The sequence below is a fragment of the Apteryx mantelli genome, chromosome 3, assembly GCF_036417845.1.
Source record: "Apteryx mantelli isolate bAptMan1 chromosome 3, bAptMan1.hap1, whole genome shotgun sequence".
NCBI lineage: Eukaryota > Metazoa > Chordata > Aves > Apterygiformes > Apterygidae > Apteryx > Apteryx mantelli.
The window spans coordinates 76,551,385-76,575,414 of NC_089980.1; positions in this window are offsets into that span (position 1 = coordinate 76,551,385).

Consider the following 24,030-nt stretch of genomic DNA (forward strand, 5'->3'; position numbering starts at 1 on the left):
AACAATGCATTGCAAACCATCTCTCCTCCTCAGAGAAGACTGCCACTGGTGTAAAATGGATGAAAATGTGGATAGAGCACCAAACCTCACCACAGTGATTCATATACACGTCCTTTGTCACAGCAGAGATTTCATTCCCCCTTTCTTTATCTTTTGTCATAGCAGGGATTTCATTCCCCCTTTCTTTATCTTTTTCCCAGTCCCTGGCAATTCAGTGGGTTTCATTTGTCTTTCATATGTCTTAAGGTATTTGAATATTAAATAAAGCTTTGGAGCAGAGTTGGGCACACCTTTGCTAGATTTGATCTGGATAACAGCAATAAAGATCTGTCTTGTAGCCAGGCTCTGGCATGCACAAGGATGCAGAGTACAAGCCTGCCAGGAGCTACTGTTAACACATCCTGAGCATCGTGATATGCCAGACTGTTGATTAAGAGTTTATTTTTGCCCACCATGTGCATGACTTTTCCTTTATTTTTTTATTTATTTGGAAATCTGCATCTTTTTTATTCAGATGGTGTTGAGCAGAGAAGACTCCCAAAGATGCCTAATTTATTATTATTATTCTGCTCCATAATGAAATTATGCAACATAGTGGAAAATGACTTTCAACAACCAAAAAACTGTATTTTTAAACCCATACTCCAGTACAGTTAACTAAAAATTTTCCATAGTGCTGCATAAAATGTGACTGCAGTGTGGATACAGAAATAAGCTGGTTTGGATGTTGAGAGTGCTTCCTTGGCCATGGCAGTGCCTGTGCTACAACTAACTGCTGTGGATTTTTTACATCCTTTCACGTCATTGAGCACTCTTGTGCAGTGTGGTGAGTCCAGAGAGAGTCAAGAACCTGATTTAGCTAAGCTGAACTGGTTTTCCAAACGTTTGTTCAGTGATTGTTGACAAATGGCACCTGCATTTTTTTGTGTAGATATACCTACAAAATGAGAGCAGAGCATTCTGAGGCCAAAAGATATCACATCAGAAAGAAAATAAGGGCAGGATTTGGGAACTGTCTTCTTTGTAGTTCAGAAGTGAGAAGGGAAGCATCACAAAACTAGCAAGTCTCCTGCGTGGATAGCCAAAATGGCAATTTATGTGGTTATCAGCTTCACGGAAAAGAGGTACTGAAGAAGCTGATGCCTCAAGATGCCTGGAGATGAGAGAATTAATCAAGGCTAGATTAAATTTCTGTGAGATATAGCAATGTCATTATGACACTTATATGTAAAGGGAGTTTAAACTGAGCCATGAAGATACAGGTTCACAGGGTCTACTTACAGCTTCCTGATGCTGCAGTCTGCACTTGGAGCAAAAAAAAAGCAACTCCCAGCAAATCCTGAGATATTTCTTAGTCATTGCTGGGCAGCTGCTTGCTCTAAATGTATCTGGACAGTAGTATGTTCTCATCTCTCCTACTGCTGCTGGATAAAATAAGGAAAAGGTAAATGCCAAAGAGCATACAGAATATTTTTTGTCAAAATCTGAAGTTTGAATAAACACATGTAACTACCTAAAAGCCTCCTTCCTGCAAGCAGTACACTTTTCGGTTTCATGTTCCTGGATAAAACTGGTTGAAAAATGAAAAAAAGAAATAACAGATGTTGTGAATTATCAACAGAAAAATCTAAATGATTATTTGTGCAGATCTATTCGGGACATGAAAAAATTAGATCACTTTCCACAGTTATCACAGGACTCCAGTGAGCATCTTATCGTAAAAGCAGTCAAAGGGAGCCTCCTCCTTTCTTACCATAAAATTGATCCCTAGAAATGGACATGTTTGCACAACTTATTGTCAGGGGATGGAGGGGGGGGATGAAATCAGAAAAGAGAGTACATGTTGGACAGGGCACTCTTTCCAAACGCAATGTGCTCTCTCAGGCATTTGCTAGCAGACGCGTGGGCTCCTGGCATCAGTCCTATGTTGACTCAGTTTGCAACAAAGATAAAGCAGACCTAGGGCTATTTTCCATTCACTTGGCTGGTCTCTGATTTGATGCAGTTTCTTGTCTAAGGGGATTTCCTTTCCATGGGCACCCAGCCCAATAACATTTGAACAGATTGGTGTTTGTTGCTGCCATCTAGTATGCCATGGGATGATGTAAAGCAAAGCAGGCTCAGAAAGAATATCTGTGAAAGATAACTGCCAGTATAACAGGAGGACCTGCTGTATGCACTAAAGTTTTGTTTTGGCTTAACCTGCAACTGTTCTACAATTTCTGGAGGAATAGAAGGGAAAAGTTTGCTTCACAGGTAAATAAAAAGGGAGACTAATGATACAGTTCTGGGATACTAACTAAAAGGATCTAAAACAAATGTGAGCACATTACATTATGACATTTGAAATAAGAAAATAAAAGCTAAAAGTCTAAAATTGTCAAAAAATCGAAACAAGTGTAAAGGTGAGAAATGCCACAAGCTCACCCATGCCACTGATGAAAAAGCAGGTAGTACAAACATACATAGTCACACTACATATGAAAAAGTTCTCAGGTACAAATCTCTGTGGTTTTCTTTCAGTATTGTGCTATGCTAAAGAGTATACTTGTGCACTGTATAGTTAGTTACCTATAGCTTTTTTAATAATTATAGTTAAAAGGGACAACAGTAAATACTGGTTTCAAGCATACCATGGTGGAAGAGGGGATATTAAGTATACACTGAAAGATCCAGTGAATTAGAGACAATAAGCAGAAAACTTGAGTAAATGTAATTCCTCTTCTTAATAATTTTGCCATTCAAAGGTATTTTGTGTGAAGAAATATGTTAAGAGTTTCTAGTGAGAGCCTAAATATGTAAATATTTTTGTATCTGGTGTTTTAGCAGGGTAAGAAGTTGCTTTCTGGAATCACACCTGAAAATTCTCTTCTCCTTTACCAGATTCCCTACTCAATGGGTTAGCTGCCCGTCACCTGTATACTACCTATGAGTGTTGCCCCCTTTGATTTTGCTATTTATTCAACATGAAACTTCTATTTAATGAACACATGGCTCATGTCAAATATTCACATTACCTGAATCAATAACCATTTGGGATTTTTTTATGTTTATCGTAAAACCAGGATTCAAGAATATTGAGAAAAGAGCATTTGGAGTTTATGCAATTCGTTGGTTTGCCCATATAGGGGCGAGTGTCATCCTCTGTTGATGTGTCTCCACTGTGAGGGCGTGTCGTACGATCCTGCGTCAGTCCATCCGTGACTGGATCATGGTGACATCTAAGCTGGTTGCAAGTGTTGCTTGATGCAAGTGCGTGAAGCAGAGCTGTAGCCAGCTGCTGTGAGTGGAACTGTGCTGAGCTTAAGCCTTTTCACTTGTGAGGTCTGCTTTCATAACCAGACTGGTTAAAAAGAGGGGCTGTATGGCCATATTATCCCAGATGCTGAAGAGGCACAAATTTAATAAATAGAACCTCGTGAAAACACTGGCCTCATTCTCCTCTCTCCTTCCTGGATGCAGAATGTGACTATTTTTAGACCAAATGTATTACTTCTGGAATGTTTAAGAATTTCCATTACTTCCTCTCTGATCCTCATATTTTTGGTCTTACTTGAATGAGATAGCAAACTTACCATGAACTTTTCAGCAGAGGGGGATGTTGGGAAAAAGAAAATGACAGCTGTAATGCAAAGAGAGCATGGGGGCTTCCCTCGGCTGCAGGTGCCCTCTGAGGAGTATCAGTTCTCCCAGCATCTCAGGGGGCACTGGGCCTGCCACTGGTTTGCGGGGGAAAACCCTACATGTAATTTCCCCTGATTCAGCCCCTCGAGACTGCTTGCAGTGCAGTTGCAGGGGCTGGGACGGCTGGGGAGGGATGGGGCATTGGCAGTGCCCCTGTCCTCCCCACAACCTCACCCCTCTGTAAGGGAACAAGCACTGCCACCCAACATGCTAATTGGGGCAGCAGCCCTGGGGATGGTCTGTCCCTGGAAACTGGATTTGCCAACCAAGAGGTAAGAAGCCCCAGGAAGCTTCTGGTGGGGAAAGGGGCAGTGGAGGATACCCACAGGTGCAGCTTGCTCCCACCAGCCAGGAGTCAGGGAGCATTGGGGTCCCGAGCATCACGCACGTTTGTGTGCAGAGCTGATGCTTTTTGACTTCCTGCCTGCAAATGTCAGCTGCAGGAGTGGGCGAGAGACTTCCGACATGACATAAACCAGGCTTTACTTATTTGTGTTGTTAAATATCACGAGGCCTTGGGGTTTCTTTAGTTCATCTACCCCGGTTATTTAACCCTCAGGCTTGGTAAGGCTGTAGGTGTGGCATCTGAGGAGATCCACTGACCATCGGGTTTAACCTAGGGCTCACTGACTCACGTGCATGCAAAAGCCATTGCACTCAATTGTTTCGTTCAAGTCATCGTGGTTCTTAACATACCCAGGAATGGGCTCATCGTTTATACACACATATGGGGAGAAATTCCTCTTCCAAGGAGCTCCCACCACCCACGCCACAGGTGTTCAGGTGGCCTTATACAGAGACATTGCAGCACTCCTGCTAGGAGTCATGAAATGGATCCCAGGAACAAATAAATATCCCAGTCAACTGACTAACCAGCAAAAGCTTGCTCTAAATACAATTTTAAACACTCCATTCTGAGCTGCCTTCTTATTTTTGAGCCTTCAGGGCTAAAGGGATGGACTTCAGGGCCCTGCAGCCCACTGCTGCTCTACTCTCTGTGTGACTCTAGGCATAAATCACTCATGGTCAGAGTTTTCTAAAGCATTTCAACTGCTGTGTCTGTGTTGGGTTGTAGGAACACACAGCTGTTAGATATTATTAAAAAAACCCAGAAAAATATATGACAGCTACCAACTTGTGCCTTAGGCAGGTAAGTATCTTTCAGAGTCATGACCTTGGTCCTTCTGTGCTTTGGAGAAACACAGAAAAGGTTGTGAGCTGTTGGAATAATATGGCGTGTAACACTTGTAGTGTTACTGTGAATCACGTGTTTTTTTGTAAAGCTGTAGTTCCCGGAATCCAGAAATGAATTTGTACCAACAAAATAAAGTTCCTAACCTAGTACTCTGGAGAAATATTGGAAAATGTGACCGGAAAATGTTTATTAATACTTTTTTTAGAACATCTAAGTCAAACACAAGCCTATTTGATGATTTCTGAAGGTATATGTTAAAGCTACTTCACCTTTTGCCTTCCTGTTAAAGCTTCCCGTCATCTCTGTTTCCTTTTCTTTTCTCTCAAAGTTTCTTTCTCATTCTAGCACTCTGCCCTCATTTCTGTTTGTTCCATCATCTCTTTTGGTCTTCTCATGCTTCATCCAAAACCAGAACTTTCTATTAAGTCAACTGTTTTGTTAACACAAAAATCAAAGACTTTGCTTTGCCGAGCATGGAGAAGAATTAGTTATGTAGGTCTGCTCTCTCACTTTCTTCCCTCCCTGCTGGTCTAGCTATACTGTACAAAGTAATAGTTATTCACTGGATAAGAGAAACCAAATCTAAATCCCAGGGCCTTGAGCACTCACCTGGGATACAGGTTTGAACACGGTTCATGTTCATACACCAAAACTAGCAAAAGTAGAGAGTTGATCTTCTGTCTCTCACTAGCTACAGAGCTATTTCTTCTAGTGAGTTTTTCTTGTTCTATGAAGAAAAAAAGAGCTTGATTCTGTTCTCTATTGTGACAAAAATAAAATGTTGAAATTTCCAATATTTTCCAAAACTGAATTGTTATTTTTCCAGTAACTCTAGTTTGTAAGACAATTGTAAGATCCCAGGTGAATATAAGATGATTTAATGTGTCTAAAAATGTGATTTACAGTCTGGTTCTGAGATTTATTGCATCCTGCTCAGCAGATTACATGTAAAGTTCAGTACAAGTTTTTCCAACTGGTGAGCAAAAATTACTCCTATCACCCCTAGAACTATTCCACCTAACCAGATGTGGTTCTTCCCATTACCTACTTGGTTTACATTATATGCACAGACTTCAATATTGAAAAGCATTTTCAGTTGCACTTCAAATTTTTTACAGGCACCAAGATTTTACTCTGCTAAATTTGTAATTGCTTCTCCTATTCATCCTGTTCTCTTCCAATGTAAAATAAATTTGCATAAGGTAATGCTCACTGAGGGCCATTTTCTCCTGTACAGTGTAACAGTGCCAATATTAAATGGTGCAAAGTGATTTTTAAATGCCATCATTGACAAAATTGTTTTTATATCTACTTTGCCCTGGTTCATGTAACTTCAGAAAGCATAGAAGAATGGTAACTCACACTTCCAGTGTGAGCTAAATCTAAGCTAAATCTGCCAACTTTCAAGACTACCTATGACAGCTGTAAAAACATAAAGAGAGCTTGAAGCTTTTTCCAGGCAACTGAGTTAACCATTCACTCCTGCAAAATCTGTCCTTTCCAGTGCCCTGCCTTTCCAGTCTTTGCAGCACTGATGGCTCCCTGTTTATTACTTCAGTGATGACTTCTGCATCTGCACACAGGGGTCTTCCAAGCCTCTGCTGCTCCTGGCCATGTTGCCATGGGGAAGAGGGTTAGAAGTGACTGTGCCCCCTGGGTTTTTCATGGCTGCTCTGCAAATTTCCTTGAATCTCAATGCAACTGACAAGGATTAGATGAAATATGTTTCCTTGTTTTTAAAATACATGCACAAAGTTTAGTAGAATTGCATCTTAAAACATGGCAGGAACTCTGAACTGAAGAAACTGCATAGCTGCATTGTCAATATATTGGAAGGATTTGAAAAACAGGACTCTGCTGAATTTAACAGGAAAAAGAAAGCATGATTTTTTTAACAGTGTAAAGGAGGTTAGTTACTGTTATATATAAGGAAAATGTTCAGTACACTGTGAAAACCTGCCTTAGAAACACAATCTTCATTACAATGTACTTTAAATGGTGCATGATTAGGAAGGTTGATGAATGGTGCAGTGGTGGCTGATTAAATGCCTGTTGAAGTGTCCTTTTAAATTTAGTGACGTTTAAACTGTGTTGTTAACATTTTAAGGAGGCATGTTGAATTAAACAGGCATCTTTTTAGTTAAAACAAAAGCAACCCTAATAATGTAAATAAATGACTTCAGAAAAAGGAAGGCTGGTATGCTGGGAGCTTGTAAGAGATAATGTTACAGGCTCTGATGGTAGCAACTTCCTTATCACCGCTTTCTCAGAATAAAATCATTGTTCAATTCTTTGCTTGTTCCCTTGATTAGAAGAGTCTAGGATAGATAGAGAAGGGCTTTTGTTAGCTAGGACAGGCAACAGCTTTCATCTCCCCACTTATTAGAATTAAACTATTTCTATTTAATTTTATTTGAATTAAATTATTTCTATTACATTTTTAATTATTAACTTCTTGTCCAGATGATACTGTAGGAATCAACTTTTATTATGTCATAGGCAGCATATAGATGATTAACCAAGTTGACAAATATTGCAAATATTTTAGCTTGCAGAGCATGCTTTTTGGGAGAGGGCTGTTCCAATCTTGCTCATCTTAGGACTGTCTACCTTGAAATATATCAATCTTTTAATCATTGAAAAGATATGGAATATGCAGTGGGACATATTTTTCATTCAACTTATGCCTTATATCTTGCATTTTAAACCACAGGTGCTTTTATAACTTTTTTTTTTTTTTTTTTGGCACCTACTGCAATGATAAAGATAACAGCCCCTTTTTTCCTAGTTGTCGTGCATCCCCAAATATTGTTGATTTTACCTGGGAGATGTCCTTAAATGAGGTCAAATGTTATTCCCTCTTTCTGGCTTCAAGTCACCTGAGGTATCTAGTTGCTCTTTACAGCAGAGGAGGACAGCGCAGAACATGGGTCCTCCCAGAGAGGCAACTCTCCCCGCCAGTATTTCATATGAAGAAAAACTTTCCACAAGATCATACTAACAAAATATTTACTTTAAGCAAATGTCTCTTTATATGTTTGCCAACTACTCTGCATGCAAGAGAATCATGTAACATTGAATTTGAGATATCACATCTAACCTAGGACAACACATTACAATTTCACTAACAAAGGGCTTCACTGTGGGGTTGAGGTGAGCCCTGAGAGACAGAAAACTCTTATTATAAAGCACAAACAGACTTTATAAATACTCCTGGAGATTCAGAGAGAGACTGAAAAAGTAAATTGCCTTTTGTGTGACTGCTCTCTCCTCTCCTGTTTATGTCTCCCATAGGTTACATATATCACCTTGTAAATGCTTCCAGCTTCTTCCACCCTAAAAAGCAAGAAGCTGGCTAGGAGCTGAATGTGGTTCTCTCACTAATTAACTACCAGGCAGCCTCATTACAGATGGTTTACAATTCCCCTATAGAAAAATGGCACAGCAAAAAAATTTACTTTGTCCTTTAGTTTTATAGGCCTGAGCAACCATTCCCTCAGCACATTGTTATTATTTAACTATTCGTGGACTTCTCTGTTTGCAGTGATTTTTAAGAAAAATACAGTATTTTTTTTCATCGCTAATTTCTAATCTCTTGAAAGGAAACCTGACTAAATCCAAAATGCTCCTTCTTTCCCCTACTCTAGCCAAGGAATCTGAGAAGAAAAAGTTCTTACAGCTTGACACGATGCTGGGAAAAGTTTATGAAGGTAATGTGACAATCTCAAATGGCTTTCAGGTTTATTTAAGCACAGATTATCAATACAATAGAAAACATTAAAATATCAATTTGATCAACACAAATAGCATTTCTGTGGGTCTCCTGTTGGTTTCACTGAAAGGTTCTGCTCTCGGGTCTAAAAGGGCATGTTGTACACTATATTTTTTCTTTTTGTCTGGTTGACTTAATATTGGAAGCCTGGCTTGTCATCAGAGGAAGTATTAAGATATTTAAAGGGATAGGATTTAAAAACTTCTTCATTGCCTGTCCTAATTGTAATCTGGTGCACTTCAAAGTATTTCTGAGGAATACAGCAAACCCTATAAATATTGTCTATTAGACATCAAGCTATGAGTTTGCAATATGTTGTGAAAGCCATAAAAGCTGCTCAAGTGTTGGCCATTATTTGTGGCATCAAGTAATAAATCTGGAAGAAGCTGTTTCCAGACTGCATGTCTCTGGGGGGATTGAAATTCAAGCACTAAATCTGGACACATTTTTAGACTTGACAGGTTGGATTCACTTGCTGGCATAAAGTGACCCAAATCCACTATAGGGCTATATAGGTCTCCCATGTCCTTCAGCACCAGAGGATTTTGCCCCTCAAGGCTGGAAAGAGGTGGAAAAGCAAGTCAGAAAGCAAAGAACAGCACTAGAGGCACCAGGCAGCATCCCCTAGGCAGGATTTTTTTAAGAGTTAGCTTTGTCCAGCTGAACATACCTCCAAATGTTAGTGCTTTTCGAGTGGGGGGGGAAGAGTTGAGGGGTAGGGGGAAGAGTTGAGGGGTAGGGGAAGAGGGATAATATCTATATGGGAATTCTCTGCTTATTTGAAGGGCATAAAGGTGAGAACAGCTGGATTCATACCTAATGCACAGAACCTGAGCTTAGGAGTCCTGGACTCAGTCCTCATCAGGAGGCTTGTGTGCAGTTAGACTGATACACCTGTGCCTCACAGGGTGGTGGTGGATAAATCTGTTCAGATGTGCCTGTGGGAGGTGGAGACCTTTCTCCAGCTTTGCTTGCAGCCAGTACTGTTCCTCCCTTTATTCCTTTTCTGTGGCCCTAAAATTTTCCTGTTCTTTAGCTACCTCATGACATTTAGCACAAGTCTGATCCTTGTAGATCTTCCTTTTACCGCTAAGGTTTTCCATTTGCTTTTGTCTCCTAAGAAGAAAATACATGTACTTTGGCTGGTATAAAGAAATAGAACTATTTTGCTTGTTTGGCCCATTTACCACAACTTGGGTGCTTCCTCTGGATGTGGAGTGTTTAACTGCCTGCAGAGTTAGGTAAGCTGAGGAGGAATTTTAAAGGGCTAAATTCTGGTCTTAGTAGTAGGTAATTGCCACCTTTCCCATGTCTGGCTATGGGTCTGACCCTATATTCCCCTTGCTAGCCTTTAAAGAATGTGCAGCTGAGATACCCAGGCAGGAGAAATGGACTTGCCAAGCACACAGTGAAATGTGAGGCTTGTACAATACAAGATGCTCACATCTTTTTTTTGGCTCATATGTAATCTGTCACCTATTTGGCAGAGGATGGAGGGCTCTTTCTTATGAATGAAAGAAGTCAGTGATTTTTTTCTCCCCTTTTATGTCTTCCTCTGCAATTCTGCACTAAAATAAAATAAATTAAAAAAAGGATCAGGCATAAAAATAACTGCTTATTGAACAGCACTCTCTGCTGCCTCCTGAGAGATTTGCATGTGATATCAGTGCAAAGTTTTTTAATGCTAAAATGAACACTTCATAGGACAGGGGAAAAAACGCCCTCTTCTGACAAGGAACTGGAGGGGATAGCGTAAAATACTCTTTGGTGCCAGTGGTGAAACCTTGCTGTTTGCCCTCCCAGCCAAGGGGCAGAGCTCAGTAGTAATGAAAAAAGGAGCAGGGGGGCTCAGATTGCAGGCACACATTAAAAGGCATCCTCAGTCCCAGCCTGGTTAATCTCCTACTGACTTAGCGTCTTGTGCAGGTGCAGAGGACAGGACGGAGAGGAGGCTGACATCAGGCAAGGCCAGTGATGGGCTCTGTCAGTGTATTTCAGAAAATACCTTTACGACAGAAAGAACATCTGCTTTCTCCAAATAAAAGTCATTTTCCTATGGTCTTGCCCAGGAGCAAAGCTGAAGCATCATATGTGTAAACTATTACATTGTCTGTAATTTATATCAGTATAAAAATGTTTGCAGTGGCTGGCCTGCTCCCAGCAGGGGAAGGAAATAAATGGTTGCAAAAAGGAACCTTTATACAGGGATAGCAGCACTCACATCAAGGGTTATACTGCTAAAACCATGTTATTTTAAAAAGTACTTAACCTACCCTACAGCTAAAGCAAAAACACCATGCAGACCAAACCTCATCACTCAAGAGCCTAGTTTAAACTCCTTGTTTAAGCTTGTCAAAGAGAAACCATGTAAACAACAGTAGCTGGGAGCGTGATACAGCACCAAAACGAAATGAAACAAATGGAAATAAACAAAATAGAAGTATAAAACAGAAGCTGAAAACGAAGGCCCTGCCACCTTGTGGCACCAGGGGAGAATGACTCCCACGCCGTAGAAGACGCCCTTGCAGTCCCCGGGATCCCACCAGCAGCCGTGTGTGGCTTTTCCGTCAGTACGGAGTGAGCAGAGGTATTTTGGGGGAAGGCAGGTCCCAGCATTAGCTCCCCAGCTCGCGGCGGCGGCTGCCCCCAGCCCGGGACGCCCCGAGGGCCGGGCAGGGCCCAACAGGGCATTGGGGCCCCCCCACCTCTCTGTGCCCCCCGTGCATGGGGAGGAGCCTTCATCACATAACCTAACAACATATCTTTTCCTGGGCTTTTATTGCTTAAAAGCTGCCAGCCAGTCAGCTATTAATACTATTCATGAAGAATTTCCCACTGTCCATCCTTTACAATGAACGAGGCAGAGATCTCACAGAAAACACAGCACGTGATTGCAGACTGTATCATAAGGCACACCTGGGAGGGAACCAACTTGTCAGTGCCTAACTTTGCAATTTGGGTGATGCTCTTCAAAAAAATTTTTTTTGCAATGTTGTCTTTAAAAATAACAAACAAAAAAAAGACGATCACAGGGAGATGTCACTAGGTGCTACCACACTGACTGTGTCACATGTGTAGCCAGAACATGTCAGTATAAGGCGTAGATCTCTACCCTTTCCCTGAGGAGGTTGCATGGAGGGTTGCAAAGCCGGAGGGAGCTTGCCTGCATGGAAACGTAGACAGCTCTTCTCAGATGTCAACAATTCAGCAGCTGAAAGCAGTTCCTCCTGGGCAAGGAGAGAGAAGCATTTGCAAGTTTTGACCACAACAGTTTGCACAAGCCAGGGAACGGTAAGGGCAGAGAGCTCACGGCTCCCTGCCTGGCGCAGGCAGTCGTAGGCGGTAGCTGGAGCTACAGGTAGCCCCTGGTCCCCCTGCACCCAGAGCCAGCAGCTGTGACAGGCAGCACCGCGCGTGGTGCCTGGGTGGATTTATGGCTCCCTCGCACGCTCTGCGGTTGCAATTCCAAAACAAGGGCTTGCAAAAGACCAGCTAACTCACAGCAGTAGGAAATCGTCAGCTCCCACGTGGATCTGCACAGGAGCAGCAGATAGGGAAGAGCGGAAAAAGATACATGACTCCACAACAGGTTTCTGCTGGCAGGAGCCACATGCAGAGTCTAAGGAAACTGCTGGTTTATTACAAATATACAGGAGAGTGTGCTCTAAGCCCACTCGCACTGCCTGTGCACCCCTTCCCCTCCAGCCTTCATGCCATGCCAAATTTCTAGACCATGTTTCCGTCAAGAGGGGTGCTTGAATCTCTCCAGGGAAAAGTGACCAGAATGTTTTTACTGTGTGAAAAACAATGTATTTTTAACCAACCTCTTACTTGGAAGTGAATCATTTTGGCTGAAGTTTTCCATAAATAATGCAGCCTAAAGCAGACACTAGACATGGAAAATTTTGTCCAAATGACTAGAATTCAGAAAAACTATACACAACTGAGAATAGGATTTGTAAATGGGAAGAGACAGGGAAACTTTAGTAGTAACTTATGCTGCTAAGCTGTCTTACAATAGTCCTTGTACTGGAAAGCTGAATAATTCAACAAAGATTGTTGCTGTTCTTTTTCACCTTTTTTCTTCAATACTAACTTTTGCCTTTCAGAACTTCTAACTCATGTAACAAGTGCACTTGTGTACGTCACTTAAGATGTTAATACAAAATACCACTTCTAACTATGATTTTCTTTTTCGTCAACATTTTGATCACTCGTGGAAGGATTAACAAGATTTTCCTGAATTGTAATTATTAGAAGTGAGAACTACCAAGAACTCTAAATTCAATATTTTCCTCAGGTTTCTTACAGACCTAGCCAGACTTTACTGCATATGTTTATTCTTAATTCACTTGTAAGTTTTATAGTCAACAAGTCAATAATTTCTATGATATGAAAAAACCCTCTGAAATATAAAAAACCTGGAAAAATGACATATTACTAGCAGTTACAGTGTGCTTTCTCTCTTGTGCTGTATACTTCAATAATTTTATTATAGAACAGGGTAAATGTTAATAATATATTATCAACTTCTTTTTTAAGAGAGTAGGAGAGGGAAATCTTACTTGGAAAATATTCCATATTGTCTCTATTGTATCATTCTTTCCATGGAAAAGGTTTGTGCTTGCTCAAATAACCTCAAAATAGTGGAAAATGAGGATTTTTTGAGGTGTGCATGGTACGTGTAAATCCACCTGACCCACCCATTGTCTGTCCTGGAAAGAGCGTTCCCTTAATTCTCCTGCCAGTAAGGGGCAAGGGCAGCTGGCTGCCTTCCTTATTCCACAACCCAAAGGCTTGATCACAAAAACAAAGCCAGCTTGCAGTTGAATCCAAAGCCAAGGCAGCAGGTCCAAAGATAAAAGGGAATATTTTACTCGGTTCTGTAATTTTATTCGGTTAATAAGACTGGAATTTGGACTGCTTTCCATTCATCTTCTTTTTCTGTTCTCCATCCCATGTTCTGATGGGTAAATAACTGGACACACAGGCTCTCTCATCTCTGTGGCTGTAACCATGCTGCAGACAGTTGTGGAAGAAGTAAGAGTGGGCATTACATCTAGAGTAAAATCTAGCTCATGACATCAGAGGTACGGTTATTGGATAAAGAGTCCTATTCAGGGTGAAAAACAAGGGCAAAGGGTAGCCTTGACTCCTTTACAGAGCCCAGCTCAGAACTATTTTAATCAAACACGATAAAACTAATAAAGTTTTATGTTACGGCTGTCGGTAGTGAAAAGACTCCATTCTCCTTCCTCCTACTACAAAGGATCCATGGTAGAGTTTTCCTACCCTTGCCCATCAAAATAATTCTCCTCTTTCAGGGCATTTTTAACAGAGGCTTAATATTCCCTGCTCAGAGAACTTCAGCATTCAACAAGACAAAAATGTAAACCAGGAAATGCAAAAAAAAAAAAAAAAAAAGAATAGTTCAGCACGCAGACAGAAAGTTAAACAGCAGACAGACTGGATGACTATATTTAATCATTGTGCTCACTATTTGGATGTTTTGATACTCAAGAATTGTCTTTTGGAAACTTCAGCTTCATATATCTTTGCCTTCTCCCCCCCAAGAACTGCTGAACATGAGAAGTATCATGCCAGTGGTAACTGGCTGCCAGGATGCCCTCTTGCAAACAGCAGCCCTCCTAGGTACCTGAGCTCTATGTCCACCGTTAGCATTCATCTTTCATATAGCTCCAGCCTTGATGCAAGATGTTCTTGCATCTTTAAGATGAAAGCAGAAGTGTGAAGTGTGGCAGAAGTTAAGTTCAAGGAAATTTGTTATGAACTGGTCTTACATGTTTACTAAATATTCATACATCAGCTTTCAGATCACATAATTCTCAGGCAATTAATCAACCTCCCTGAAGATAATTATGCCCTTTTGGCTGTAATATTTTCCCATCTTTAAATGCACATACTTTCCTTTCTTTGGGCAGGCCAAGAAATGTCACTTTCCACTGGAACCTGCAAATTAGATGAGCCCATATCTGTTAATTTATGCTTGCTTCAGTTGAACTGGAAAAGGTTATTTCCTAGGAGTTTTAAAAGTTTAGAAGGCTTGTTTTGGAATTTTGTGTTTGCACACTTCTCACCGCCACTGGTTCTTCCTCCAGAGCTTTATTGAAATAGTAACCCTTCAAGTCAATAAGACAGTTGGGCACTATGACTAGAGTTTGTCAGGAAAAATAGCCGAGTAAGGTACACTGGCTGCTGCTGATCAGCTGTGTTTATCTAGACTGAGTTAATAAATATGACCGAGTCAAGATGGTGAGTCTACTGTCTGTGGCAGCTGGCCAGGAACTCCTGGGTAAAGAGAGGAACTCAGTGACACAGGAAGGCGAAGGGCGAATGTTTGCTGTTGGTACACAACTGCTAAAACAACTTACGCAGATCACAGTGGGCTGAACAATCAGCAAGATTGATAGGCTGACCTAGGAAAAGGCTGTCATGCTGGTATGATATCAGGGAAAAAGAGGTATTTTTACTTCCTGTTTTCTTCAAGCCATGGTTTGGAAAAAAAAATGCAAAAGCAGTCTGATGGTGAAAATATTTGCTTTGTACAGTACCTGGCCTGATATCAATACAAAATGATCTCGATCTCTCTCTCTCCATACACACCCACACCTACACTCTCCTTTTCTCTATGCAGACATACACACACATTCACATTGTTAAGGAACCTATAATTTTCATTATCTGCAGAACTCAGTTTCTCTCACTGTATATCACAATGTTGTCCAAAACAACTGGCTTACTGTAAGAACAGTAGTACACAGATAGTTTTGACCACTAAGGCTCTGAGCCAAGGGCTAGAGTTTTGTTGAGACACAGAGAAAAGAGCAAACTGGTATATATGACAGGCTTTGAATACTAGACAGTCTGAATCACTCCTTGCTTCCTTGAAGTTTCATGAACTCTTCTTGTGCACCTGGAGGTAGACCAAGTCAAGATGTTCAGTCTGTGTCTTCGCCTACCCAGAAAGTCTGTGATCTTTAAACTGGTTTAACCCAATTTTAAATTAGAGCTTTAGCTCTTGTCTTTGTCTCTGCTGTTAATCACAGCTTTGCTGCAGAACAATTTATTTTAATGCACATCAAAATGCATGCCATTTAAGCTCACTAAAATGAACGTATGATCACATCTGTGATAAAGCGTAGAAGTTTTGCAAAGAAGAACTTTATAACACTACTTGGAACATCTATAGTATTCTATATCTATGGCTCAAGGGTGTGTTTAAAAAGTGAATTATGATTCTTTGCCAGATGGACAATCTGAGACATTGACATTTAAAATCAACAACAAAAAAACAATCACAAGAAAATAGTCTCAAGATTTTGCCTTCATGAATTTTGACATGACAGTTTCAGATGATCTTCCTACTTGTTGTCCAAGGAACTGAGTAACTGGCCTTTTATCTACTCCATTTATTTTAGGGAGAATCTGATGTCCTGGACTTCTGACAGGCATGCGTTATTTGTCCGAAACCGTGTGCTCAAAAACACAGACAAGGAGAAACATCAGTAATTTTTGAAAATTTTGCTCCTACCATCAGATATTTTGAGAAACCACTATTTGACTCAGTCTCATGAGGACTACTTGTACTTATAGCCTTTAAAAACAGCCTATAGAATCTAAATATAATTCCTTATGTACATTTGCTGCACTGTTCATGACTCTGTAAGTCTCTTGCATTCTCACTCCACCTATCTAGCCACTCACTCACTTTTTACCTAGATTATTTGCCTTGTATATCTTTGGTCACCTATAAAAGCTTGATCATGTTCAGTTCTTCATAGAACTATAGCATATTTGTGAAGCATTTGGGGAAGCCATGTCCCCTCCTCCCACACTATATCATATTCATGCATGAGTTACTAAGTCCATTCTCTATTACTGTTTTTTCCAATTCCAGGCATCTTGGTCTGTATCTCCCTGCCTTGCTCCTGCAATCTATTTTAAAAGCTCCTATTTTAAAGTTTTAAAGAAATCTATTTCAAAACCTTCTTTCCATTCCTCTGGTTGTGAGGCTGTTTTAAATGATATGTTATATACTATAGTTAATAATTCTGCAAGTTCACAGTTGAATTCTTTTTGAACACTTGGACAAATGTCGTATGGTCCTGACATTGTAGTGAAGGGAGTAGCAATATCTCTGCAGCTTATAGAGCACTGGCTGCAAAGCAAAAACATTTGGAGAATGCATCAGAACATCACTTTGTATACGTTTATCTAGAATGTTAGATGCAACTATATTCTTTCAGTAGGTTTTTTTTTTTTTTAATAAAGAACCACTTTGCATTTTAAGGACAAAAAATCCCCTCCTCTTTCATCCTGTTGCTCAGCTGATAGACCTCACAAAGTGATTGGGTAGGCTCATAGGAAGCGCTGGCAAGGATTCTGCAACAGAGGTCTGTGTGGGTACTGTTGATATGGCAAAGGGTGGGGGAGACATTATGGACCCCAAAATTCAGGTTATTGAAGGCAAAGACCTTCACAGTAGCATTCTCAGTAAGAGGATGAAGGCAATCAAAGGTGAAGTGGAAAACACAGTGCCATTGAAATGCAGTGGCAAAAAGAGAACCAGAGCAATGACATACATGCTTTTACACAAGTGAAAAAAGGCTAACAGATGACATGGGGGAACAGCAATGTTTAGCCCTAAATGAAGACACTGTCATATTGGGACCTCTGTAGTAGGAAGACATTTGGTTAGACAATGTAATACAAATAAAGAATATACAGAAAATATAGAATAAAACATGCTGGTGGTAGAGTAGCACTGTTTGTCATAGACAACCTAGAATCAACTCGAATTAACAAAATAACCACATACTATACCACAGAACTCATTTGATCTGTGTGGATTGAAATTCAGGTCTAAATAGGAAGGGTGTTGTATGGGGTCTATATTACTGTCTGCCTGAGCTGGATGGCAGCACTGACTACGCTATGCAAGGGGACATCAGAGACACAGTGAGGGCACAACAGGTTATTGTAGTTGGATACTCCAGTGTCTGTATTAATTGGTCAAATATTGCACTGACACATGAACCAGACCCAAATTTTTAGATACTATCAGTGATTGTTTCCTGGAAGAGTGGAATAATCGCTCTTACCAGCCATCACTGTGTACTTAACTTCAACCCCTCTACAGGACAAAAAAGGTTAAAAAATCTACAGAGCTGTGCTAAGTTGTCACAATGGAAAACTTCCTTAATGGAGTTCCTCAAGCATCTCCTCAGGGTTCTGTTTTTCAGCATACCCAGAAATGCTCTGAAAAGGGGCTGAGAGGTGAGGTGAGAAAGTTTGCTAATAATACCAAGTTATTCAAGGTGGTAAAAGTAATGGAGGACACTGAAGAGCTGCAGAAGCTGTATTAGATTCCCTCTATAGTCAGTAGGAAGAGGTGTTCCAGAAGGTGACTCAGATCCCAGATGTGCTGAATTATCTTCTGGTCTTATTACTCTTTATCACCAGTAGCCTAAGGAAGCCAGGCCCTGACTCATGCTTATATTACATGGCATTAATCCAACTTTTAGTACTGATGTCTCAACAAAGATATCCTCTCAATAAGGGATAGTGGTTGTTTTTTTTTATTATTCTTTCAATCCATAGGATCTTAGGTATGTAAGAAATGAGCACGAGTTTGATGAAATTCGTCCTTGGGCTTTCATCATCATCAAGCAAGTAGAGAGCCAGATTCTGGTCCTCACTCAAGGGCTCTCCGTATGCCTTCATCGACACCAAGGGTCTTTAATATTCCCCTAATATTCCTTCTGGGCAATTCACACACAAAAGGAGCATTATAAAGTAGGCACAGTTGGTCTTTTAGTACCTTTCTCTAGAGTTTCTGGGATTTGGGACATGCAGATGAGAAAGGGTTGTTTGTTTCTGGCCAGTTCTAAGTAACAGAAAAGTTTAGCATCATGGAAGAGAGACGACAAGTTAGAAGAGCTAGTAAATTTGCCCTAATTTATGCCATGGGTATCACTAGTGAGGCCAGAATTAAAATGGCCCAATAATAGAATTGAGCCAGCTTTGTTACAACTCCCATTCAGCAGGGAAACACACAGTTTATTTGACTGTGTCTGTAACAATCAGCTCACATTAAAATGTTTTCGTAGAAACTGAAAAGATTCTGAGGAGAGATACTGAACTGGTGAACTATGGCAGAGCATGAAAAACTGCAAAAACTTGCACAAGGCTGCTTTAGTCCAAGAAAGAGAAGAGGTGAAGGCAACTTGACCTATGGAAAACAAAATTTTAAACAGTTCCTTTGTTTTGTTATATTGTAACATGAAGAGTCTATTTGGAGCAATTTAAATGCATTTAAATGCAGCAATTTAAGAACAAACATAATTCCTTTTGTAGTCAGCTTATGCAATTCATGCCATATGTTTTTACAGAGTCCACTGTACACTTGGGTTTAGAGTGGGTTGAATAAACTTTTTGCTAAGATCAGTAGGATATTTTGCTTCAGGTTATAAAATGAATGCTTCTTGTGGTCAAAAACAGAACATGTTTCAGTTACCTGATACTGCAAAGGGTGTGGATCGGGAGGCATTGCCTCTAATTACCGTAAGAAAGAGTAAATGGGTTGGTTGCTATGGCATTTGATGCAGCAAATTGCACACTCCTGTGCATCTCAGATCTTTTTAGAGATCCCACCTAGTGTTCTCCTCCAGTGCAGAAACATCTCTGGCAACACACAAGACTACAAGTCCCTTATGCCTCTCAATTAAGACCTCCAGGTGGCATCTCAACTAGCAGATTTTTTTCAGTGGAAAAATGAATGTGGCCACTGCCAGGACTTCTTTCATTGCTTACCTGAAAGACGTGCATATAGCTCTTCGTCCACTGTCAGCTTACCACTGGCCAAAAGTTACCTCCTTCCAGCTGAAGAAACCTGTCCAGTTTTCCTTGTGTTCATGAGTACCCACTTGAGTCCTTCCTGTCCCAGCTGTGGAAAATCACCCGCTCCTTGGCCAAGAGCACCCAGTTCACTTGAACTGTCCAAATGGAGCTAGCTCCAGGGCTGACTATGAACACAAGGAATGGACCGTAAACAGTACAATACTGATGTGATTGGCCAGAGATCAAACTACTCAGAGCTCTGTAACAGGCTGCTGGAGAATACACCTATACTTACATTTGGATTATTGTTGAAATACAAAGCATTATTTTTCTTTGCCTAGGCTGGATCTCAGTACAAATTGTGTGCTATGTGATTGATTCTTGAGAAATGTGATATTGTATCTGTGATAATGTGCTACAGGCAACATACAAAATGTTTATGTTCCACCACAGGATCCAAATTTGTGAAATAAATATTTGCTCTCTTGTATGTCCATGGGACCCTGCATAGAGAACACTATGTGCTGTAATGTGTTTCAGAGCTGTCCATGGCAGGACTCATACAGACCTTTAACTGCTTATATAGCATGGCATTTCTCTTTCAACTCTTCCTATTTTCTCTGCTTCTTTGGAAAAAACATTTTATAATGTATTTCTGTTAAAGTAACATGCCAAGACCATTTTCAGGATTGAAATCCTATTGTACTGAAACTAAGCAGAGGCATTGGACAGGGTCTCAGGCCAGAGCAGTTAAAATTCAAGCAATGGGGAACAGCTGAAGTGATGGAAAGAAGATAGATCAGGGTACAGATAGGACTATAACACATTGACTGACTTGTTTAGCAAGTTTCCTGTCAGTGAGGAAAAATACCATTAGTGTTGTTTAGTTAGATATGTAATCCCTTCTGTTTTTCATTAAAAGATATCAAAGAAGAACATGGACCTAGATTACTTCAGATAAAAGGAGCAGCATATCTTCACCAATAGCATTTTAAAAGTTAGATACTGAGAGTTCTTGCTGAGAATATGTTGTTTTCTTGTCTAAAAGTACCACTGTAGTTTTTACTTTCATGCAGTTTAGGCAGCTGAGTGTGAAAATTGACTAGGAAAAGTTATTAGGCAGCAATTCAGACAGAGAGGAAATGTAAAAGAGAGGGAAGACCCTAGACCTAGGAAATACTGGTCCCAGTTTGAATTTTATATGAATCTCCTCACCTGAAGATATCACCCTCTTCTTTGACCTTTGGGCTGCTATCTCTTTTCTTTCTGCTGTGTATACTATCATTCATCCTCCCAGAAGGTTTCTACCTTGATACAGTTACTCACAATTTCTCAGGTTGCTGACATAAAATTGGAGTATCACATTATTATTTATTTTTATTTTATGAGGACAGTAATAATGGTACTTAATACTGGGGAAAAAACTTTTATTAAGGATGAGCATTAAGTGCTTCTCAGTTAACATTGCAATCTATTTTTTTCATTTGAATATACTAGATTGCTCATGAATTAGGTCTATGTATGTGTAAAATAATTTAATCTTGAAATGTTGAGGCTTTTGAGCAATATTATACTACAGTGAAAGACCAGGAGGCAGATCTTCATACCACAATTTTGATTTGGCTTTTTTCTCTCTATAGGACTTTGGCATGTCACAGAGAAGGTCAGGGGAAACGTGACAATCAACAATATCAAAAGAATAAGGATATAAAAAGAGCAGGAAGAAAACCAGCATTTAGTTCATTGCATGCTTAGAATTTAGCCCAGAGCAATGGACCTCCAAGAAATAGATACAGGGCTATATCATACCTGTTATTTGTATATGTCCTGAGGCATCGTCTTGGATCAACAGCTAGAGGATCATGGTTTGGAGCAATCAGAAGATAGACTTTCTTACCTGTACCTTTTTCACAAGTAAATAATCTTTTCATGGGAGCAAAAGAAGAGAAACAATCTCCAAAGTTTGCATATCACAGTAAGGATAGTTCTTGTGTTGCGTATTGGGGAAAGCCTAAACGCAGACACGGCTCTTACTTATTGCCTGTCACAGCTGGCTCGCTGGCAGCTCTCTCAAGGATGCAAACCTCCACAAGTTACAGACATTAAGGAACTGGTCTTTAGCTTTCTTCTGACAACCAGAAAGCTGCAAAGTTTGGTTCCCCATATATGTCAGACCATCAGGAGTCCTCTGCAAAGTGTCCTGATTCTTCAGTTGTATTGATGTTCCCTGAGGACAGGGGGAGGAGGAAAACCTCACTGATATTACACCATGGGCACCAAAATGCCTTGCTTTGGTTGTGCCTGCAGTGATTTTTTTCTTTTCTTTCTCTGCTTCTGTATATTTAAGTTTTAAAATTTGATGTAGTTTGAGTATCTTATAGATGATGGCTCTCTGCTAGAGACAGCTGGAGTAATGCTCCTGTCTCAGTGATGGTTGGTAGGGCTGAGCACCTTCTTAGGGGTGCTTCTGAAAAATTTCTTTCATCAAATTATATTTTGTGAATAAATAATCTCTCAAATTTTACTGCACATATCTTACAATGCATATACACATGTGCACAAACACACAGTTTTAATTCCCTGAATAAGTTACAAATTCTTTATGTGAGTATAGTCTTTGAAATCGTTTGTAAATCTTCACAGTGAACACAATAGACCAATTTTTTTGTCTTTCAGGAAGTATTTCACCATTTGAAATGTGTTACTCTTGGTGGTTTATTATTTACTAAATCAGCATGTTATTAACTATACCCTGCCAAGAAATTGGGAGAAGAAGGTATCAGTAGCAAGAGGAAAATTTGCAGATATTAATAAGGATGCTTTGGAGTCCAATAACACTGCTTTTACTAGCTCATACAGGCCTTCCAGTGCCACATACCATATCACAACAGCCAGTAACTCTGCCATACTGGCTTGTTCCACAGCTACGCTGTCAAATCTTCTCTCTGATTTAGCATCTCTGAATGAATTATGATGGCTTCACTATTTATGAAAATTCTGGAAAATGCCCATGTCCCTGAGCATGAGTTTCTGACTAAGCCAGTACAAGCAATGAAAATAGCCATTTACATACTTTCCAAATGAAAATCAAGTCAAAAAAGCATGGAAATTCTTGCGACTGCTACCGGGAAACTGTAAAACCGCAGCAAGACCTGACCTTGACTTGTGTGATCTGTGTTCTCAGCTGAGTTATATTCATATTTTCCACATTTTCAGTAAAAACATACATGATCTGAGTAAAAGAGCTGTCTGCCCCGGCGCAGCTCCTCTGCGCCCCCTGAAAAGAAAGGGCCCAAAGCTGACAGAAGCTGCCATGCTAGGCCTTCCCCTGCGGGCACTGCAGGGAGAGAGACACTTCTCACCTGGCATTGGGCCATCAGAGAGGCCCAGCTACAACTGTCTTCATCTGAATATTGGGAGCTGAGTAAGACTTCTCACTACTCATCTTAGCAAGAAAAAAAACGTGACGAGGTCTTCTAAGGTATTTTTATATGACATTAATAGAAGCACAGCCAATAGACTGAGGGAAGTGACTATCACCCTCTACTCAGCACTCATTGGACCATACCAAGATCCTGCATCCAGTTTTGGCCCTCACAGTAAAGGCATCAATAAACTGGAGCAGGTTCTTTGGATGGCCTCCAAGGTGGCCAAGGGCAGGAGCACTTGCCATGTGAGGAAAGGCTGAGGGACCAGGGCTGGTTCAGTCAGGGGAAGAGACAGCTTCATGGGTGTAACAGCAGCAGGGAGGTGGTCAAGAAAATGGAGCCAGGCTCTTCACAGTGGGGCATGTTGGGAGGCCAAGAGACAAAAGGCATAAGTTGCAACAAGAGAGGTTCAGACTGGGTATAAGGAGTAACTTTCTCCCCATGAGGACAGGCAGACAGTGGAGTAGGTCGTCCGGCAAGGTTGTGCAGTCTTCATCCTTGGGGGTTTTTCAGACCTGACCAGACAAAACCCTGAGCAACCTGTCTGACCACAGAGCTGACCCTGCTTGGAGCAGGAGGTTGGGCTAAAGACCTCCTGAGGTCCCTTCCAGCTGGAACGATTCCCTGACTCAATTCTGTGATTCTATGGCATGCAAACACATAACTTTAAGGTAAATGGAAGTCATTCTTTAGAAGTCCCTGCATGTCCTAATGAGTATTTGACTTCTAAAATTCCCATTGTCTCCCTCTACTCATCAGATTAGAGAAAAATTAATATATAGTTGGTGCTATAAGATCTTTGAATATCTTTTTCTTTCCACAAAAGAAATTACCAAAGTTTACCATTGGAGGGAGATAGTGATGAAGCTTTTGCTCACCAGACTGGCAAGTACAACAGTCTTTGCAGAGACAAAACACAGAGGAAGAAACAAATACTTCTAGGCCAGGTGCTAAAATTTGCATTTAAATTGTTACTAAGTTGCTGACCAAGCTGTTACACTCACTATTATTGTAAACTCAAGGAATGGATATTGCTCTGAAACCAGAGGAAATAGCAGGTCCCTGCCCTGAAGCGACTGTAACCTAAGGTC